This window comes from Antechinus flavipes, chromosome 1 (genome assembly GCF_016432865.1).
Source record: "Antechinus flavipes isolate AdamAnt ecotype Samford, QLD, Australia chromosome 1, AdamAnt_v2, whole genome shotgun sequence".
NCBI lineage: Eukaryota > Metazoa > Chordata > Mammalia > Dasyuromorphia > Dasyuridae > Antechinus > Antechinus flavipes.
The window spans coordinates 361607371-361628136 of record NC_067398.1 but is presented as its reverse complement, the minus strand read 5'-3'; the positions used below and the strand labels follow the sequence as shown (position 1 = coordinate 361628136).

Genomic DNA, 20766 nt, shown 5'->3' with positions numbered 1-20766 from the left:
CCTGAAGAGAATGATTAACATAGAGAATACAGAAAGGCATGAAAAGACTTATACTAACAGATGCAAAATTAAATAAGCAGAACCAGGGAAACTATGTATATGTAATGAAAAAGAAAGAACAGAGACAACAATAAAATAAAACTGAACATTGTATAATTATAATAACCAAGCTTGGACCTAAAGGGGAGTTATGAGAATGCATTTCACTTTCCTTCTTTGCACAAGTGGGGACTATGGATGCGAAACATTACATATATTGCCCAAGTTGCTTGATGCTATTTGTTGGTTTTGCCTCCTATCTTTTTATTTTTTCTCTTTACTTTTTATCTTGTATTAGAAGCAATAGGTTTCTGGAATGGGGAGATATATTGGTAAATGAAGTGATGTAAAAATTAAATGAATTTTTTTAAGATAAATAATTATTGACTTCTACAGAGCTGGCCAGGGAGCAAAAACACTTTGTATTTTTAAAAGTGCTATGTAAATGTGAGTTGTTATATTGCTATTAACAAAAGCATCAATTGAATGTATGGAAATGTTATGTGGGGAATGTTGAGAGATTTGCTAACTTGGCCCTTTTCTTACTACAATTCATGGGATTATAGTAAATATCACAATTCATTATATGACTAACAGTCCCAAAAATGGTACAGATATTAAATTCTAAAGGTGTTCAAAGGTGGATGAAGAGAGTATGGCAGGCTGGATTGGTCCAGAAGGCTCCTAGGGGAAATGGGATATGGGGGCCTTGAAGGAGAGGTAGATCTAAGCAAATAGGATCAATGGAAGGCATTTTAGGCAGAAAAATCATGTGAACAAAGGTATGGAGATTAGAATGTAGAAATTGGTTTGGGGGGAATGATGAATAGACTATGTGAAGGTCGCAACCAGATTAGTAGGCCTTAATGCCAGTATGAATAGTTTGGACTTTATCCTTAAGATATTAGGATCACTGACATTTTTGGAGTAAGAAATGATACTGCATGGACACTGATGGCAGTATGTATACACTTAAATTTACTGGTCCTTAATTTCTTTCTCAATAAAATGAGAACATATCTGTCTTATTTACCTCACTGGAAAACTAAATCCTTATACTGGGTAGAAAAATGCTTTGAAAAAAATAAAGAACTAAACACAATTAATGGATTGTTATTTCTTTTTGTGGGAACATAGGGGACAGCCCCCTTAATCCAAAAGCAACAAGAAACTCTTGTGAATTATTCCCCTGTGGTATAAATTCAGGAACCCATGAGATCTCTCCTTCTTTGCCTCCCCAGTGGAGCGGGTGCTTAGAAAGGTTCACACTGGGCTATGTAGCCAATTACTAGGATTTCTTCTCCGTGATTTTTCTTCCCTTGGGTGGGAACCAAGCCTGGAAAGTGACTGGAAAACACCCACGTTCAGAGACAGCAGGCGTTTTTTCCTACAAGCCCCCGGTTTTTCTTAGATCATTAAAAAAGGGGGAAAGAGAGAAGGCCACTTACTGTGCCCTGTGTATGAGAACATTTAGAACATTTCTGTACTCAGGAATTCTAACATTGTGAGGAGACTAAATTCAGGGGCTCTGTGTGCACAAGTATGTACCGTTCATGCACTAGCCAGAAAAGATTAAATGTGTTTTCACACCACATATTTCTTCGGCTTGCTGGAAACCAGAGGGTGGCTTTCTCTTTGGCTTTTGGGGTATCATTCTTAATAGTGATTTTTGAAATTATTTCAAAGGAGACTTCTACCTAGGGTGTTAAAAGCTTTTTTTTTTTTTTTCCCAATAACATGTACAGTTTCAAGGCCATTTTACTGAATGACTACAGTTCCTTATGCTCAAACTAAGTGCATTTTTTTTTTTCAGAGAACCCCTCCAAGTGATGCTGAACAGAATACAGAGGTCAGCACAGAGGTGGCAGGATTTAGTCACCTCTCTATCCCTCAAAGGTCCCCACAGTGAGGAGAATTGGAGGAAAAAAGGAAAAGAGAAAAAAGAAGAGGTGAGAAAGAGGGAAGAGAGAAGAGAAAGAGAAATAAAGAGAGACAAACTGGGAAGAAATAGGTATGTGGGGAATGGGAAAAAGAAAGAATTCATGGACCTTCACAATTTGGTTCCCATCTACCTTTACAGCTTGATTTTTCCATACTTCTCTTTGTATACACTTCAGTCTAGCTAGATTAACCCTCTGACTGTGCATCTTCCTGACTATCCTGTGTAGTCTCAGCTCCTGGCCTTTGTTCAAACTGTTTTACCTTCTTTTTGTTTATCTGAATCCTATCTATCCTTGAATTCCCAATTCAAATCTCACCTTCTCCAGATTGCCCCAATTACTCCAGTGCACAACAAATTCTTCCTAAATTGATCTCCTCCATCACTTATGATCTTCTTCAATAGACTACTGATCTGGCTTACATAGATTTTCCTATTAACAAACAGTATTTACCATTATCTACCCATAATCCTTCATTCTGTATAACTGTTGTTATACAACATGATATCTCCTAACATAATAGAAGCCTTCTTTTGGATCTTTTAGCAGTAATATTATTGTTACTAATTATAATTATGTGATAAATTGTATTAATATATCATAAATTATATTATTAATTTGTATTAACAATACTTAATAATAACAATCACCAGCCTTCCAAGATTATCATGAGGTATTTATGAAGACCTTCACAAACCTTAAAGCACCATTTAAATGCTAGCTCCTATGACTTTAGTATTAGAGGGGCACCTGTCTGCCTGTTAAAGCTAACCCATCCTACAGCCCTGATCCAACCTGCTTCCTGGGTAAGACATTTCTTGGAGTCTGTTTTTGATGCCAATTCTCACAATAATGAAACACATTGGCCTGACACTCTGGCTTGTAGTATTAGTTATCTTTTTATATGCTTTGTCTTCCTCCTTGGATCTTAAGTGGGGGCTACACAAGCCATGCACACCTTGGTATCCATCATAGAGAGGATCCCAGGGCATAATAGAGTAGACATCACATTCCCCATTCTTTATCCTTGTCTCTCTAGTAACTAGAACAATGTTTGGCACAGAGGAACTATTTAATAAATACTTGTTGATTAACTGTTTATCTATAATCATTTTTCCTTTTCTGATTCAGAGGTTACTGTGTAATTCCTATATGATAAGTTTTCTGTTCTCTTGTAGACTTTAATGGTCTGAACTTTTCATCAGAAATCTAATGACTAGGTAGTGTTCTTATCCTATTCAGATTTCTAAAGCCTTAGGTTAAGTCTTGGTAAAAGACTTAGAAGAAATAGATATCAGGTGATTGAACAGGATGGGAGGGGGGGGTCTGTTTTTGAAGTATCAGGGCAGGCAGGGCACTAGAAGATGGTTTAGGGACTTAGGGATTGATATTAATTACCTCCTTATAGGATGTAAGGATAACACAACAGACCAAACATCTAAAAAACAGGATGGCATCATAAAGAAAAAAACTGAACTTGCAATTGGGAGGATCTGGGCCTCTCCTATGATGATTGAGATGAGACATTTAATCACTATGAGCTTCAGTCTCCTCATCCATAAATGAAGAGGTTAACTAGGTAACAATAAGGTTCTAGCTCTAAATCTATGGTCCTGTGACTTATAATACATTCAATACAATGTTTTCAAGTTTAAATGAGATAATGTATTTATGTAAATCACTAGATAAATTTCAATTATTATTAAGTAAATTATTTTGTAAACCTTAAAGAGACATGCATGTACACATATATATATATATATATAATATGATAGAATACATTAGCATATTAGATAATATGCAAATATAGAACATGACATATATATGCAACAATATTACATAAACCCATATGTATATATACACACGTGTACAGATACATACATGCACATATGTTATCTTATTCATTGTATTTTATATATGTATTAATATGTTGTAATAAATATTTATTATGTATTATTTCAAATATGTTTATTATATTATTTACTATATTTATTTTATTCAAGTTAAGATCCCTAAGCTTGAACATAATTACTCACCCCTCCTGGATAAATATGCTTTTCCAGCAATGGGACTCTGGTCAAATTTTATTCCAGAGTCCAGATTTCAGAAAACTGTAAAAAAACAAAACAAGACACAACTTCATCTTGAGGGGTCTTCTCATATCTCCTTTCTATACTTTATCCCTTTCCACATCTCTCCCTTTGCTCTCCATCCTAGGAAACTCTCTAGTGCTCCATTCCTGCAGATACTTCCTTTCCCTGCTAAAGCATCTGATTAAAAATTAAGTCCATAGATAAATTAAAAGAGACCCTTCCTGTGGATATTTATAATTAATCAAGGGGCTCTTATGGACTAAAAATTGCAAAGAATTTAATCTCTAATCGTAGAATTTCAATTTCTAGGGGAAAGTTTGTAGGAGAAAATTCCCACTCATTCTCCTATCCTGTCAGGGGTCTTTCCTGGAACTCCTCAAATCATACCCCATGGGAAATGAACTCCTCCACTCTTGTGAAACAGTGACCTTGAGAACAATTGGGACAGAGCTGAACATAGATAAGTATGAAAGGAGATGCTTATAGGAAAGCAGGAAAACACAGTGATAGCCCTTTAGAGTGAAGCGTAGTCATGGAAGATTATATGAGAGGGTGTATTTCCTGAGTGTTCACTGTGTACTGGACACCGTGTCTGGGACATATGGGAGAGTTTACAATCTGGAAGTCAAGACAAGAAGGGCATTGGTACTTCAAACCACAGATGTCAGAAATAAGACTTGAACAAACTCAAAAATAGCTGCTCAGGGATAAACCACAGAAGGGATAAGTAATCAGAAAAGGTAGGAAGAATGAAGAATAGATTGATTGGCATGACTGAAATCAGGTGTGAGTCAGTCAGGGAGGGCTCCAAATTGGAGGTGAACTTGGGCAGAGTTTTGAAGAAGTAGAGGAAGATGGTGGATAGAATGGAAAGGAGAGAGGACTTGAAGGAGGATGAGTTTTGCAGCTTCCTTTGCTTAGGATGGAATGAGGGATCATATCTTTACCAATTCAAATTTTCCTTACTTTTCTAAACCCAGCAACTCCTCTATGAAGCCTTCCCTGAGCTCTCCAGCTGGAAGAGATCTTTGGCACATTTGAAATCTCATAATGCTTTATTCTTGTTTCTTCATACTTTTATATTTTGCTCTGTATTACATTTAATTGCAATTTTATTTTATCCTTCCAAGTAGACTATGAGAATAGACTATGGCTTATTCATCTTTATTTAACTCATGTAAGTGATGGTGGTAGGTGGGATTGGTGAAGAGGTCAGGAAGTAAAAGGCCATTATTTTACTGATCCCATCCTAACATTTAATATTTCTTATAAATGCAAAATTTGATTCCAACTAATTTTCTCAAAGTTCTTCCAGAAGTCTTGATTCCAAAGCTGTGTGTCTATACCAAAGAAGGCAGGAAAAACATGAAGTCCACAAACCACAACTGTAATAAATTAAATCATAAACCATGTGGTTCAAGGGAGGAAATATCAGGGGAAAGTCCTGCTTCCTCACACTGGTGCCGGAACCACTCTCACAATGGAAATAAACTGGTGGTTTTAGTAGATGCCAGAAGCATTTACTATTGGTGGATTTTCTTGTTCTCACAAGTGTCTCTTAGGCAATTAGCACACAAAATCTATTTATTAGTATAACTATTATAATTGATCACAAAAAATAAACAAACATGGTTAACTTTTGGACATGGTATGGTAAAAGCAGTAGACTGGTAGTCAGGTGACCAGATTTTTTTGTCTTGGCCATTAACTTGCTGTCTGACTTCAGGAAAGTCAGTTTCTCAATCTGGACCTTAGTTTTCTCATTGAGAAAACCAATGGGCTATTCTAGATAGACAGTGGAATATTTTTCAGCCCTGATAAGCAAAGCAAGATAGAAATCATATATAGACTTGGATAAAGTCAATAGTAATTGCTCAGGAATAGACAATAGAAAAGATAAGTAATTAAGAAGTTAGTAAGAATGAAGGAAAAGGTAGATGAGCAGGCTTTAATGGTCTTCAGAAACACACACAAATATTCACATGTCCAGAAAGTAACAAAACTAAAACTAGAGGTTCGGTTTGGTTCTGGAACTTACTCCCCCAGGCTCAAAATGGCTAAGTACAAACTCATTCCTAGGACCAGGAATGTGACTCAAAGCCTATGCTCTCCTGATAGGGCAGCAGGGCAGGAATGTTACCTTCATATACACAGTAACCATTATGTTTATCTTTCTTCCAGTATTTAGAGAGCTAGAACTAATGCTCCTGCTGGGGCAACTGCAGGCAGAGTATTAGCATCAATGACTCAACCCCTGGAGGACAGATGAACATATGAGGCTAACCATTCAGAAGGCTTCTGTGGGAGGTGTCCACCTGGCCCTCTTCATCTCTCTCTCAGGTTGTTTTTTCTTAGCATTCAGAGGGAAGAAATATCTTTAGTTTTTTTTTTTTTTCCATATACACTACAGCTTGAAGGTTTAACTTTGAGTATAATTACTGTCATTCTTATTGCATTTTGTGGGGTAGAGAAGGACTGAATCTCTCTCCAACTTCACTCCTCCATGTGGCTATCAACACTGTCAGGAGTATGACTTCAGAATACAAATGACCGATTGGGATACAGCACACAATAAGTCAACTCATTCAACATATATTTATTAAGCTTTTAACATAAAACATCATTCTTACAAGCAGGAATTATGTCTAAATCTACAAGATCTGGAAGTGATCTTAGAGACCAAGTGGCAGTCTAAGCCACTGATTTTACAGATGAATATTTTTATACCCGAAAAAGCAAAGTGATTGCCAAAGGTCACCTATTAAGTGAGTGGTAAAGTAAGGTTCAAACCCAAGTCTTCTAATGGCAATTTTAGCTTTTTTCTACCTGCCAGCACGTTTCAGTAGAAAGGATATTAATCCAGAGTTCTCATTCTGCTAGTAACACATTGGAGGCCTTAAGCAAGTAATTTCACCTCTAGAGGCCTAAATTTCCTCTTCAGCCAATGACAGTAATTATTCTTGCTCTATAAAATGTGCCCCCAAAGTCCTGGTGCAATTTTAAATTTTAATAGGAGAGTGTGTTATAGACCTTCAAGTAATATACATACATATACTTGTGAATATATGTATATGTTTTGGTTGTTAACTTATATGTTGGTATGATAATGTAGTGAAGATCACATATGAACTCATATTAAAAGAATAAAGTAGCATAAAATGCACATAAATATTATTTTATTACTATCATGTCATATTCCATGCACACACATTCTCTTTCTCTCTCTCTGCCTTTGTGTCTATCTCTATTTCTGTCTGTTTCTTTCTCTATTTGTCTCTCTGTCACTGTCTTTTTCTGTCTCTGTTTTGGTCTCTCTTTTTCTCTATCACTCTCCATTTCTCTCTGTCTCAGTTTCTCTGTCACTCTGTTTCTCTTTCTGTCTCTGTCATTGTCTCTCTTTCTCTGTCTGTCACTTGGCCTTTCTGTCTCTGTTTCTGTCTGTTACTCTCTCTCTCTGTTTATTTATCTCTATCTCTCTCTGTATATATGTATACATAGATAAAATACCTCTCTCAGACATAGAAAGATAATAATATATGTTACTCTATTCAATGCTAGATTTTGTAGTTTGAATGGAATTCTGATATATCTGTATTAGATATATATATCTGTATCAGATATATATATATGCATATATATGATCCATGTAATTGCATATATAGGTATATTAAAGCAAAAGTCTAAATTATGACTAAAATCAACAACACCCCTATTTTTGACTAATATCTAATAGTTGTCCAGGAGGTTGTTGGCTTCATGGCTAGTTGGTCATTATCCATATATGTTGTGTTGGTCCAAGTTGACATTTACTTAGCCAATATTTGACACAATTGTTTTCCTTATATCATTTTCAACTTATATTCAGTTGTTTTGGCTAAAAATTAAGATTATCCAATTAATGTTGTCATTTACAAATTCTGAGGATTCAATGACTACATACTCACTCTTACAGCTAAACTATATAAATACCTAATTTAAATAATGATGATAACAGCAAAACTTTAAATATAAGCTTCTGAGATCATAGATAAACTCAACTCATGTGATCTGACAAATTGTACAACCTCTTTGGCTGAGTCTATATCCTTTCCTTTTGATAAACTTGATATCAATTGTCACTGCCTCTCACTTTGTTCTCAATTTTGCTTCCTTCTCTGGATCCCACTGATTCTCTATTATTGACTACATTTACCAACTCTGCAATATGTCTCTTGCCTGTAGCTCCTTTCTTTGACTCTATTTCTTTGTCAAGGAATCAAATTTCTGCAGTATAGATATAAGTAAACTCCATTGGTAAGTGGCTCAGACTATACTCATTTATCTGCCCATTACCAACCTAGAGAACTTTTTTAAAAAAATTCTATTGTGGGGGCAGCTAAGTGGCAAAGTGGATAGAGCACCAACCTGAAGTCAGGAGTACCTGAGTTCAAATCTGGCCTCAGACATTTAATACATCCTAGTTGTGTGACCTTGAGCAAGTCACTTAATCTCAATTGCCTCCGAGGAAAAAAAACCCAACTATTTCTATTGTGGCAGAGAACTCTCACCTCTACCAGGTACTGAAAGATTCGCTTTTGACATCAACATTATCATCCTGACCACTGATGTTTATTACATGATTGTAGATGGCATTATATAAAAGCTGTAAGTACAGATTAAGAAAGAGAGACTGTTATATGTAAGCAAAAAAGGAGAAATAGTTATGTTAAAGAAAGAGCTCTGTTTGTTTTTTCTTCTCATATGCTTCTCTTCTAAAAGAGTAATAGATAAATAAGTAGCATAATGGATAGAAAGCTGCTTTGGAATCAGAGAGCTCAAAATTCAAGTTTTGTCTTTGACACAATGATCCTGTGCAAGTCATTTAAGCACCCAATGTCCCAGGAAACTCAGATACAGGTTACACTTGAAAGAGCCCTGGTTTTGTAGTTTAAGAATTTGAATGCAGACATTCGTTCTGACACTTACCAGTTCTGTGACTTTGAGCAGGTGTTTAACCTTTCAGGGGACATAATTTCTTCAATATAAAATGGGGGGGGATGGATTGTAGCAGATATACTCTGAGGTTCCTACTATCTCTAGATCTCTGATCCTCTAAACTGATCTACATCAGTGGGAGAAATTTGTACACTAGGAATTCTTCAAAAAGTTCAGATCATAGATCTGAACCAAGAAAAACATACAAAATAAATCCAAATACATTTTTCTCCTAAAAAGGGGAAAAATCATAGCACATTGAAGATACTTGTTAACTGAGATCCATCTATTCCTATCATCATGTTAAAAAAAATCTGTGATCCCTAATTTTTTATATGAAGCTCAAAGTCTTTAGCCAGACATTCAAAGTCTATTCTTTTCTGATTCCAGACTACTATTTTAGCCTTGTTCCCCTCAGATAACCTAAACTCCATCCAAACACTTTATTTGTATCTTCTCAGTCATTCTGTCAAATCAGACTTAATCTTTTTCCTCTTCACGAAAATGTTTTACCCTCAAACCTCCTTGTGCCCTCCCTCATAATGTATTTTGTATTTTGAATCATAAATCATATCAAATTTCCATTTCTCCCTATTATGAGCTATGTGGCCTTGGATAAGTCATCTAATATTTTACCTGTTTGAGCTTCATTTTCATATTTATAAAATGGCAACACTTCTATGATCTATTCATATCTCATATTCCTACTTTTGCACCAACTGACTCCCATGTCTAGAATAGACTTTCTCTTCTCCTTTGCCTCCTAGAATCCTTCTCTTTCTACAAGAAGCAGGTCAAGCATCACTTTTTAGGTGAAGCCTTTTTTGATTGCTCCCAACTGGCACTGAAAGAAATACAGTCCCTCTAAAATTGCATTGTATTTATTTTCTTTATATTTAATCTGCATATACCTATATATCTCCTTATTGTGTTCCCTATTAGAATATAAATTCCTTGGGAGTAGGATTGTTTCAGTTATTGCATTCATATTCCTAGCTTCTAGCATAGTACTTGCATTATAGTAGATAACTAATAAATATTTGTTGATTGATGGAAACCTAACTCAAAGGATTGTCTGAAGGATATCTCAAGACAATGTGTGCTGAATGATAAAAAAGTTATATGAATGTGTAGGGACATTGCTCTCTGACCAACCCTTACTCCTACCCCAGGATTTAATCTAGGAAGTAAGAGGTGTTAAATTATGAAGAAGCAGTTATATGCAGTGATCTCTTTACAAAAAATGAACAAAGTATGAACTTGACTGCACTGGATGGGGCAACACCAAGTAGCTGGGTAATGATTAGTTCTCTCTCCAGATGGTCTTTAAATGACAGTGGAACAGTTTGAGAGGAAGTCAATTTGGGTCAGTCCAGATCAGCAGCTGCTTTATGAGATCTGACCCTGTACCTCTACAGAAGGTAGTGGATGGAGTAAGGTGAGGATTTTCTGTACTCCCCTGTAAGCCATGGCACTTTAAAGAGGAGTTACTGGACCATTTTGGCAAAGCATATTTGAAACACCTCCAGCAGGGAGCTGAAGCATATATTCCCCAAAAAGAAACAGACCTAGAAAAGGAGCAACTTCGTGGAATGGCTCTTATGGCAACAGAGAAGGCAGCTGACTGTACATACAAAGAACTAGCCCTGATCCTTGAGAAGACTCAGTAGAGAGAAGGGAACAGGGAGGGGAAGAAAGGAAAAAGGACTTCAAGGTCCTACAGGACAGAGACATGAGTTGCCTTGGCCACATGTTCCTTACATATATGCCTCACTATCTGTTGTCCAATTTTGTGACTATTCTTCCTATGGATACTGTGTTTATTTGTGAAAGAGTATATTCTAAGCTTATTAGAAAGTTTTTTGTTGCTACTCTTCCTACCATGTTATTTAATAAATGCTCCTGCTTTGAGCTAATTGTACCCACTGACTGACTATGAAGAAGAGCTTTACAGATAGGGGCTCATGAGCTATAGGAACAGGAGCCTAGACTCACAAGATCTCTTTGAAACCTATGAGTCTAATCTTTCCACCCTTCTTTGGTGAACCAACCTGAAAACTGTGAGTTCTGAGATGGGGAAGTTATTCAGAGGAAATATTATAAATGCAAGTTATTCTTCTTGTAAGTTTCTTAAGTACCTTATAAACCTTTCATTGGCTATCACAGTTTGGCACTGTGGTACTCAATAAATAGTAGGTACTCAATAAAAGTTTAATGAATTGAGTCACAATTTCATTGTATTTTTATAGTGAGCTACACAATTATTTGCTACTATTTCTTGAGTAATTTCTGTTTCCTGACGTCATAACATTTCCTTAGAATTGAAGGGTTTGAAAGAAAAAGCAGCAGACTGAGCAGAATGGTTCCTCCCGGATACCAGTCTGTCTAGGGAAGCAGCAACTGGCCATACCTAAATATTAGCAACCATACTGAGCAATAGTTGTCATTCCTCATAGCCCTCTCCTATCTGGCTAAGCTTTGCTAGGTTATTTCTCTCTCAGGAAAGATGATTAAATTTGCTATAAAAATGCCCATAAACCTGGGAGTGTCTACACTTTCACTGAGGGAAACTTTAGGAATTAAATAACTTGGTTCTAGCCACTATTAAAACAGCATATCATGTCACTATGAAATCTCCCCAAATGCTAAGGATTACCCCCTTCCCCCCTCAAAAAAAAAAACCCAACCCAGGTATCACTGCAGATTCATGTTCAGTCCCAGAATGACAATTAAGATATATTGATGTTGTCTGATACCTTTAAGGTAAAAGTTATCTCTCGTGTCTCCATTCTACAGATAGGGAATAGGGAGCCTCCTCTTTAGCCCAATTCTGATCATAGTTAGAAGCTGAGTAACCATAAAGCTATAAGGGACTGTCCCTAAACAAATTACACAAATATAAGAGAGATCTAGGAGAGGGGGAAGAACTAAACACTCTTTGCCAGATGTAGATCAGTAAGGGTCTTTTTCAATCACATCCGGATAGCGAGATGAGGAAAATCAAATTGATTTCGACAGCTAGTAAGCTCTTTTGTTCTGGCCCACAGGTACAGAAAGCCATATTTCAAACAGAAAGACTGGTCAAAATAGACACAATCTGGCTTATAACAATCACTTTGACATGTCAAAGCCTGTCTTAATAAATGTGCCTGTTCTTTCACTATCCTACCAACTGACCTTTAGCAAGCACAGAGGGGCATCTGGTCACCTTAAAACCATCTCATTTAAGGAAGCTTGTTTTGGTTCTGGTAGGTAAATACTTTCATGATCTTTTTAGGGAAAGTCAAAAAAATCGAAATTGAAACAAAGAAGAAAATAATTGTGAAAATGCATCTGTCCTCAGTTGAAAGGGAGAAAAAAAAAAAAAAAGAAAAGCGATATATTCTACCTTCTGAAAAAGGCAGAAGAAAGAAGGAGAGAGAAGGCAGAAGGGGAAGCATAATCTTGCAATAAGCCTAAATCCTTAAAGAAGGGTCAGTGGCAGGGATACTGGTCAAGCATCCAGACAGGTTTGATATTGAACATTCTGAAATAGGAATCACACAGGATTCTCTAACTGCAAATACATTTTATGGGCCTGGTACTTAGAAGGAAAGGAAATGGCACACTTGATGAAATCAGGGCAGCCACCAAATTGCTTCCTGAGCCAGCATTTTATACACACACACACACACACACACACACACACACACACACACACCCTCAAGATTGACCAGCATCTGAGCATGGAGAGGGAGGCGGCAGGCCAGGCTAGTGGAATTCTGCTGCTGAGCCGAACTGGGCTATCTGATTGGCCATATTTTTAGCAGTTAATTGAGGTAGGTGGCAATGAGAGTTGCCTGGCTGGGCTCAGTGGAAGGACTACCACTGAATATTTTATTTACTTAAGGAAGAACTGGCCATTCTTAGGTAATGGAGGTGAGGGAGAGGGAAGAAGTAGAGAGGACAGGGTGGAGTATTGTAAAATATATTGGAATGAGCCCTTTTCCATTGGCATTAGCAGAAAGAGGGAAGTTGGGGGTGGCTGGAGTGACTCAGAGGATAGAATCATAGAATCTTAGTGTTGGAGAAGACCTTGGAGGCCCTTTATTCTAAACTTTACCAAAAGCAGATAATATAACCAATAACAATCTTAACAAGAGGTCAGTCAGCATCTTCTTGAAGAATATAATATAGCAAAAGTTATATTCCTCCCTGCACCTCCTCCCACCCCGCCCCCATTAGCTTTCTCCTGAGGTGACTTATTACACTTAGGGATGGCTTTAATTGTTTAAGTTTTTCTTTTGTGTCCAGAAATCTTCCTCTTTCAGCCCCTAGTCCTAGTTCTGTTGTCTCAGCCAAGCAGCACAATAGCAGCCTCATACCTTTTCCCAGAGATTCCAGACACAAATCTGAAGGGGACAGGAAAGGTAGCAGGCTATTTAGTCTCTCTGTGCCACAGATAAACTGTGATAACCATGTTGCCTATTCTTAGGGTCTTTGCCAGGAATAACTAATAGTGACTGTAAAATACTTCCCTAATTACAAAGAGCTCATTAGCGTTAAATAATAACTTACTGTGGGTGGCCTTGGCAAGATTCCATGGCAGGGCTACTGAAGGAAGGAAAGAAATTGTTCCTATATTCCATTTATTCCCCCCTTTTCGGCACAAGGTTTGGGAGACCATAGTCTTTATCAAGCTTTCTCCTCACCATTGGACACCACAGCTATGGACCAACAGCCTCCTAAGGTTGACTTCTACTTTGGCCTTTGTTCAGTCAGTCAGTAAACAAGCATTTAATAAGTGCTTATCTGATACCAAGTACTGTACTAAGCACTGAGGATACAAATAAGTACAAAAATACACCTGCCCTCAAGAGTTCACAGTCTATTGCAAATAACAAAGGTACATATGAAATATATACCAAGAAATGAAAAAAAATCTGAGAGAGAAAGATACTGGGGCAGCTGGAAGACCTGGCAAGGCCTCCTGAAGAAGGTAGCTGAGTAATAAAGAAAAACAAAGGAATCAGGATGCAGATGGGAAAGGGACAAATTTTGAGGATGGGGCAAAGCATGCTTAAATTTTGCAGTTCTCCTGCCTTGAGTTCCAAACTTCTGGCCTGCCTAATTCACAAACACATCAGAGGTATCAAGGCAGACTCTTAGGCCTGGCTTGGGTTTAGGAGAGAGTTTGCAAAGTGGAAGATGCAGCTAAGTTCTAAAATTTGAGTATTTGATCATTGCAAAATGCAGTTTTAGGTCAGGAGAGCTAAAGAAAGTCCATTCCTGTAACCTGGGTCCCACCCTTAGGGGGATCTCAAAAGAAGGGGGCTGTGCACAGCCTTCTGGCTGCCCAGATGATAACAAGTGCTGGTATCAGAACACACATCGCCCCCCAACCCCCAGGGAAAAACCTTGCCCTATCCCTAAGACAGGTATAATAGCTCAGTTAACAACCTCAATGCTGTACAAATATCATCCATCACTCAAAACAAGGGTGATGAAAGGATGAAAGTACCCTCCCCATCCCCTCTGTTTTTGAAACAATTCCCTTTTAAATTATCGGTATCTATTTTAACCTGCTCAGCAATAACAGTTACGTGGGCTTATTAGAAAGCCTCGGCCAGTTCCCCTTTTTAATTTTGGGCAGACTCCCTTTTATTTGTCCTTGAACACTTTTCCTTCTCCCCACATATATCCCCTCGAAGAAACACTGACTTTACCCCATTCCAGCCTGCCTGGGAGCCAGCTCCAATTTTCCTTTCCCTATCTCCCCCCTTACATCCTTCTCCAAGTCAGCAGATTTGAGCTGGAAATAATAGACCCAGAATTCAGTGGTTGTGCCATTTGCTCTGGGAGCTTGACAATTAACTGAAAAAAATGTCTGGGGTTCACTCAGAGTAACAATTCACAGTCCTTCCGTGTGACAGGAGGAAACGAAAACCCCTCTGGAGAAGGAAGGGACCTCACCATCAGGCCAGGAGGTGTCTATTTCAGCTGGAGGGAAATTCAAGGAGCCTTATTATTCACAAGATCTTTTTCCAGTTTTGACCTTAAGAGTACTCTTAACCTTCCTCCTCCAGCTTGCTAATGGGCAAATAAATCTTGGGAGAGTATCTTAAATTCTTTTTTATCACAGACTGTATCACTGCGATAATAAGACCAGCCTTCAGAGTAACCATTAAGCTGGAGAAGGTGTGGTCATCATTTATGATTTTTTTTAGCCTTAATTGCTAGACAGACACTTTAAGTGGGAAGTCTGTCTAATGAGCCCAGTCATTAAAACATCAAAAACTGTTATCTCAGGTTTCTATTTTAGTTAGACATTACATTATTTTAATAAGGGGACTGCTTTTCTTGTCACCAGTTTCAGTAATCCAGGCCAAAGTGGTACACCGGGGAACTGGGCCAGTGGATAAGGGAAAGGGGAAGGAAAAGCAGTCTTTCCTTTGGAAAATAAGGAACCAAAACAACTTATGGGATCCTAATATAGAGAGAAAAGCATCTGCGGCATAGGCTCATAGGATCCTATAGCAAACAGGAAAGGAACAGGTACCTTAGACGTTAAATGGGCAACAAGTTCCCTTATTGTACAGATGAGAGAATGTAGGTCAAGCTAAGGGAAGTGACTTGCTCAAGATCACACAAGTAGCAAATAGCAGACATTAGGGAATATTCGATCCAAATTTCTAAAATGCTATTTTTCCTGCCAGAGGAAGCAGAGGAATTACTGGGACAGATGGTAATGGGTCAGCTGGAACACAGGACAAGCAGAATGATGATGGTCCATTGAGTTGTCTGGCTGTGGTTTCTTGGCTGTGAATTTTTCTGGTGAATATTTAGCAGCTTCCATGCTTTTATTCATGCCTCCTTGCCTCCCTTCTCTCTTCTGTACATGAAAAAGTGGAAGGAACATTGGATTGGGACAGGAAGGGTTAGCCTGCAAAGTCCTGCCATTTACCTCCCATGTAACCTTCAACAATTCTCTTTCTTTCTCAAAATTATGGTTTCTTCATCTATAAGATGAGCATGATAAAATACTTCCAGAACATAACCTCACAAGGTTGCTTTGAGAAGAGAGTTTCTTTTTTTAAACCTTAACATGCTATATAATGATTACACAACTATAACCTATATTAAACTATTTACAGTTTTTGGAAGGAGAGAGGTAAAAGAGGGATGGAGAAAATTTGGAACTTAAAATTCTTTTTTAAAAAATGAGCAATAAAATTAGTTTTTACATGTAATTGAAAAAATGCTAGTGTTTAAAAAAATAAAATGCTATATAATGTGAATTATTATCATTGTTGTTGCTTCTATGATTACTAAGGTACTGCTTTGACTTTGGATGTAATGGAAGGAATACTGGCCTAGGAAAAGACCTCACTTTGAGTTCTGATTCTAACATATTTAAGACAATGGACAAATCACTTAACTAAGCTTCAGTTTTTCATCTGATCACCACATTTGTACTCCTTACCTCATAGGGTTGTTTTGATGAAAGCTTCCGGCAGAAATCCTTACATATATGTCAGTTATGATTATTATTAGCCTCCATCAAGGACAAAGAATCTCAAATCCCAGCTACTTTATAAAGGCTTGTATGGTTATGTGATTCTTACTTTCCCATTGGCTCCTCTGCCGGTAGGATGCAGTAGACTGCATCAGACTATTTTGCACTGGATCATATCTCATTTTATATTATTGTTTTATGCACTCTCTGTCCTCAGTCCTCTGATTTCTGGTCATGAACTAGAGATTACATTAGGATGCTAAAGCTTGTGCCAATAAAGCATAGTCAGTCAACAGGCATTTATTAAATGCTTACTATGTGCCAGACACCGTGCTAAGTGTTGGGGCTACAGAGAAAGGCAAAAGACAATCTCTGTCTTTGAAGAACTTACAATCTAATGAGGGAAGCAATGTGTAACAAATTATACAAAAAAGCTGTGTGCAAGATAAATAGGAAGCACAGACCTTCCAACATAGACCTGGGAATGGTCTCAATAACTGTCATCTGATGATCAGCCTAGCTGACTCAAGAGAGACTCATCATCAGATTTGCCAAATGACCAGAGATATTTTGGCCCTGGCAACTCACAAAGACTCGGCCGACCCAAAGGAGTTGTGTTCTGTGTGTCTGATGAACAGAGTTTCCCACTGATCGAATAACTAAAATATAAACTCCTTGAAGAGAAAGACTTTTTTTATTGCTACTGTTATCAATTTAATAGCACAAATCTGTGCACACAGTGCTTAAAAAGCGTTTGTTAACTGAGGTATTTATAATACCTCATGTTTCCATTATATTTTATGATTTGCAAACTAGACTCTACAATATTGTCATTAATATTACAGAGTGAAAAGGGGAAGGAGATACACAGGTGGCCTCTCAGACTGGATAGGAGAAACAAATTAATATGTGTGAACAAATGGTCAGAATGCAAAGATCAGTTAAAGAATCTAGATGATCATCTTTCACGGCTAGAATTCTTTTCTTTCTTGCCTCCACTTCATAGAATCCCTAACTAGCTTCCATGTATAGCTCATGTCACAACCTACACAAAACCCATAATGAGTCCTATCATTACTAGCACTCTTAAAAAATTATTTGCATTATTTATATGTGCTTTGTGTTTGCATATATATCTGCTTATATATGTATATTGGTAGGATAGGAATAGATGAATGAATGGATAAGTGAATAGATAAAAAAAGGAAAGTGACATTTTCCTTTTTGTTTTTATATGTCTAATGCCTAGCACAATTCTTGGTACATAAAACATGCTTAATATTTGCTGAATTGAATGTTTCTTTTCATTTTTTTGTATTTTCTACAGAGTTTAGCACTATTCAGAGTATGCCCTCAATATACATTTGAAGGCTGATCATTCCAGACCTCTAGTTCATTCGAAACTCATTTGAGCACTGAATGAATTCTGCTGCTTTCATGAAAAATAAAACAAGCATTATAAAAATAAATTCATTTAACACAATTAACATTTAACACAATGTAGGTTATAATTGTAATTATTCACTAATTCTCAGAATGAAGAAAGAATCGAGTGCTGATTTGGGAACAGATTTGGTTTTTTTTTTCCTTCTTGTTGTTGATGGTACAATATGACATCCTTTATTTCAGGTCAAACTTTTGGATTATAATCTTTATTGTGAAAATTCAAGAGCTTTATTAATTGTCCCAAGGGCATCTTTTAATCTGTTTGTATCCAAATCATTCTCTTCTGAGGTCCTACTAACAAGCAATTAAAGACTGACAAAAATTTTGTCAGATTGTATGGGTATAGACAATAGTGTTAAGCAAGGAGGAAAGTTTGAATGGGGACTAATTTTTTTGAATAATAAATTTATTAATGATTGTGTTCATGTTAGAATGGCTTTAGCTTACCTAAGCAACTTTGTAGGGAATTAGCATGATATAATAGTGAATAAAGAGCCAGTCTCCAAGTGGGAGTGACCCGAGTTCAAGTGTTCATACACACATACACATACACCTCCACCCTCTTGTCATTTACTATCTAAATACTCAGGTTTACTCTTAAAGATGATAAATTCTAGAATAGCTATTAATTTACAGTGATAAAATGAGTTTCCCTACTGAGAATTCTCTATACCAATGAAATAACAGGTTCAGGCCAAAGCCAAACAGAACCTCATAATATTGGGGATTCTGATAAGGACTATTCAGATAAGAAAGAACTTCTCTATGTCACTCAAAAAGTGCAAGGTCATCCTCAATGAATACTAAGTTTGTGCTTGCTTCCAGGATCCACAAGTATAAAAAATAAGGACAAAATTCCTACAAAAAGTTAGAACCTAAGATCTTTGGTCCTTCCTCCTCTTTCAATCAATCAACAACCATTTATTAAACAGTTATTATATCATGAATCAGGCTATGTGCTAAGCATTGAGCTTATAAAGACTAAAATTAAAAAAGGCCTTCCTCTCAAAGGAAGAATGTAAGTTCTTTTGGGAGACACAGTATATGAACCTATAGGCAGACAAAATGTATGATAAATACAAGATGATTGTGGGGAGAATTGGGAATCAGGAAAGACCTCCTATGGGTGGTGGCCTTGTACCAAATTTTGAAGGAAACCAGTGGTAATAAAAACAGAGGTCAGGAGGGAGGGTGCACACCTGTTGATCCTTCTCCAAAGTATCCCTGTTATCTCCCTCTCTTCACCTGTGTAACACCCAAACTAATCTGTGTCTAGTAATGACAGTTGCTTACTCAAAAACTTCCTTGGCTTCCCATCAATCATACAATAAAAACACTTTTTACCTTGCCACTTAACTCCTTCCACAGTCTAGTTCCACCCTAGCCTTATTAACAACAGCTAATATTTCTATAGCATTTACAATGTGCCAGACATTGTGCTACGGACTTTATAATTATTATTTTACTTGATCCTCAAAACAATCCCAGGAGATAGGTGCTATTAATATCCACAGTTTACAGATGACAAAACTGAGGCTAACAAGAGTTAAATGACTTGCTCAAAGTCAGTAAGTATCTGAGGCTGGATTTGAAATCCAGATCAGATACCCCGGGGGTCCTCAAACTACGGCCAAGGGCCAGATCCAGCAGCTGAGGACGTTTATCCCCCTCACCCAGGGCTATGAAGTTTCTTTATTTAAAGGCCCACAAAACAAAGGTTTTGTTTTTACTACAGTCCGGCCCTCCAACAGTCTGAGGGACAGTGGACTGGCCCCCTATTTAAAAAGTTTGAGGACCCCTGATATAGTCTAACCATTGTACTACCTAGTTACAGTCTGTCATGTTGCCTTTTCATGCTACTCCCTTTCCCCACTTTCACTCTCAACATATTCTCTTTCAGATTTCCATTTGCTAAGAGCATTTGTAAAATGCTTAATATAATGCTGGACACATAGTAGGTCCTTAATAAATGTTTATTTCCTTCCCTTCCCTTCATGTAATGCATTCTCTACACATTTTGGTTAATTGAAATATTGTTTGTGCTCCCAATTAGAATTTACATTCTTTTCTTGAGGGCAGAGACTATTTTATGTCTGTCTTTATATATCGAACACCTAGCACATATGGTTCCTGGTTTAATAAATACCTATTGATTGATTGAGGGAGAAGGAAGGACCAAAGAGGATTTCTGAATAAAAATACAGCAAATCCAGGAGGAGAGCAGAAGTAGGAACAGAAATAAAAGTAGCAGAGGAGGGGCAAATATGAATTCTGTTTGGACAGTAAAAACTGGAAAGACTGGAATCCTTTTCTCGGTCTTTGAAAATATGATAGGAAGAATAAAGATTAATTACTGGCTCTGAAATCAAAAGACCTAGTTTCAAACCCAGCCTTTAATACTTGCTATTTGTGGGCCTTACCATCTGGGCTCAGTTTCCTCATCTGTTAAATGAAGTCAGAGCAATGATCTGAGTCCCTGATCATGCTACAACTATGATCTTATGAACCCTGGTACTTCACAATTTTAAGAATATTCTTCATTAACTAAGAAATGAAATAGGATTCTTTTTTAAATGTAAAATGCTAGTGTTTTCCCAAGCTGGTCAGCAATAGCAATAAAACAGGAAGCAACATAAAAAGCAATGAGACGGGTGGAGTGGGGGTGGATTGTGCAAATCAGCAATACACCTGAAATCCCTCCTTGGGGAGCTCAGGTTAGGCCTTTAAGCCACCCAGAGGGTGTGGTGATTATGTAACACACAGCACACACCCAAACTGT

General features: G+C 37.3%; 1 protein-coding gene across 4 annotated transcripts in view; it reads right to left on the bottom strand.

The window, feature by feature from the left end:
- ZBTB7C (zinc finger and BTB domain containing 7C) overlaps nt 1–20766 on the bottom strand; it is a 552014-nt gene that overhangs the window by 87717 nt on the left and 443531 nt on the right. For 2 of the 4 annotated variants that reach the window (XM_051969650.1, XM_051969653.1), the window contains exon 2: nt 4016–4090. The exons of the other annotated variants lie outside the window; for them this stretch is intronic. The gene's annotated coding sequence lies outside the window, so the exon portion shown is untranslated. The remainder of the gene's footprint in view (nt 1–4015; nt 4091–20766) is intronic. 4 annotated transcript variants of the gene reach the window in all.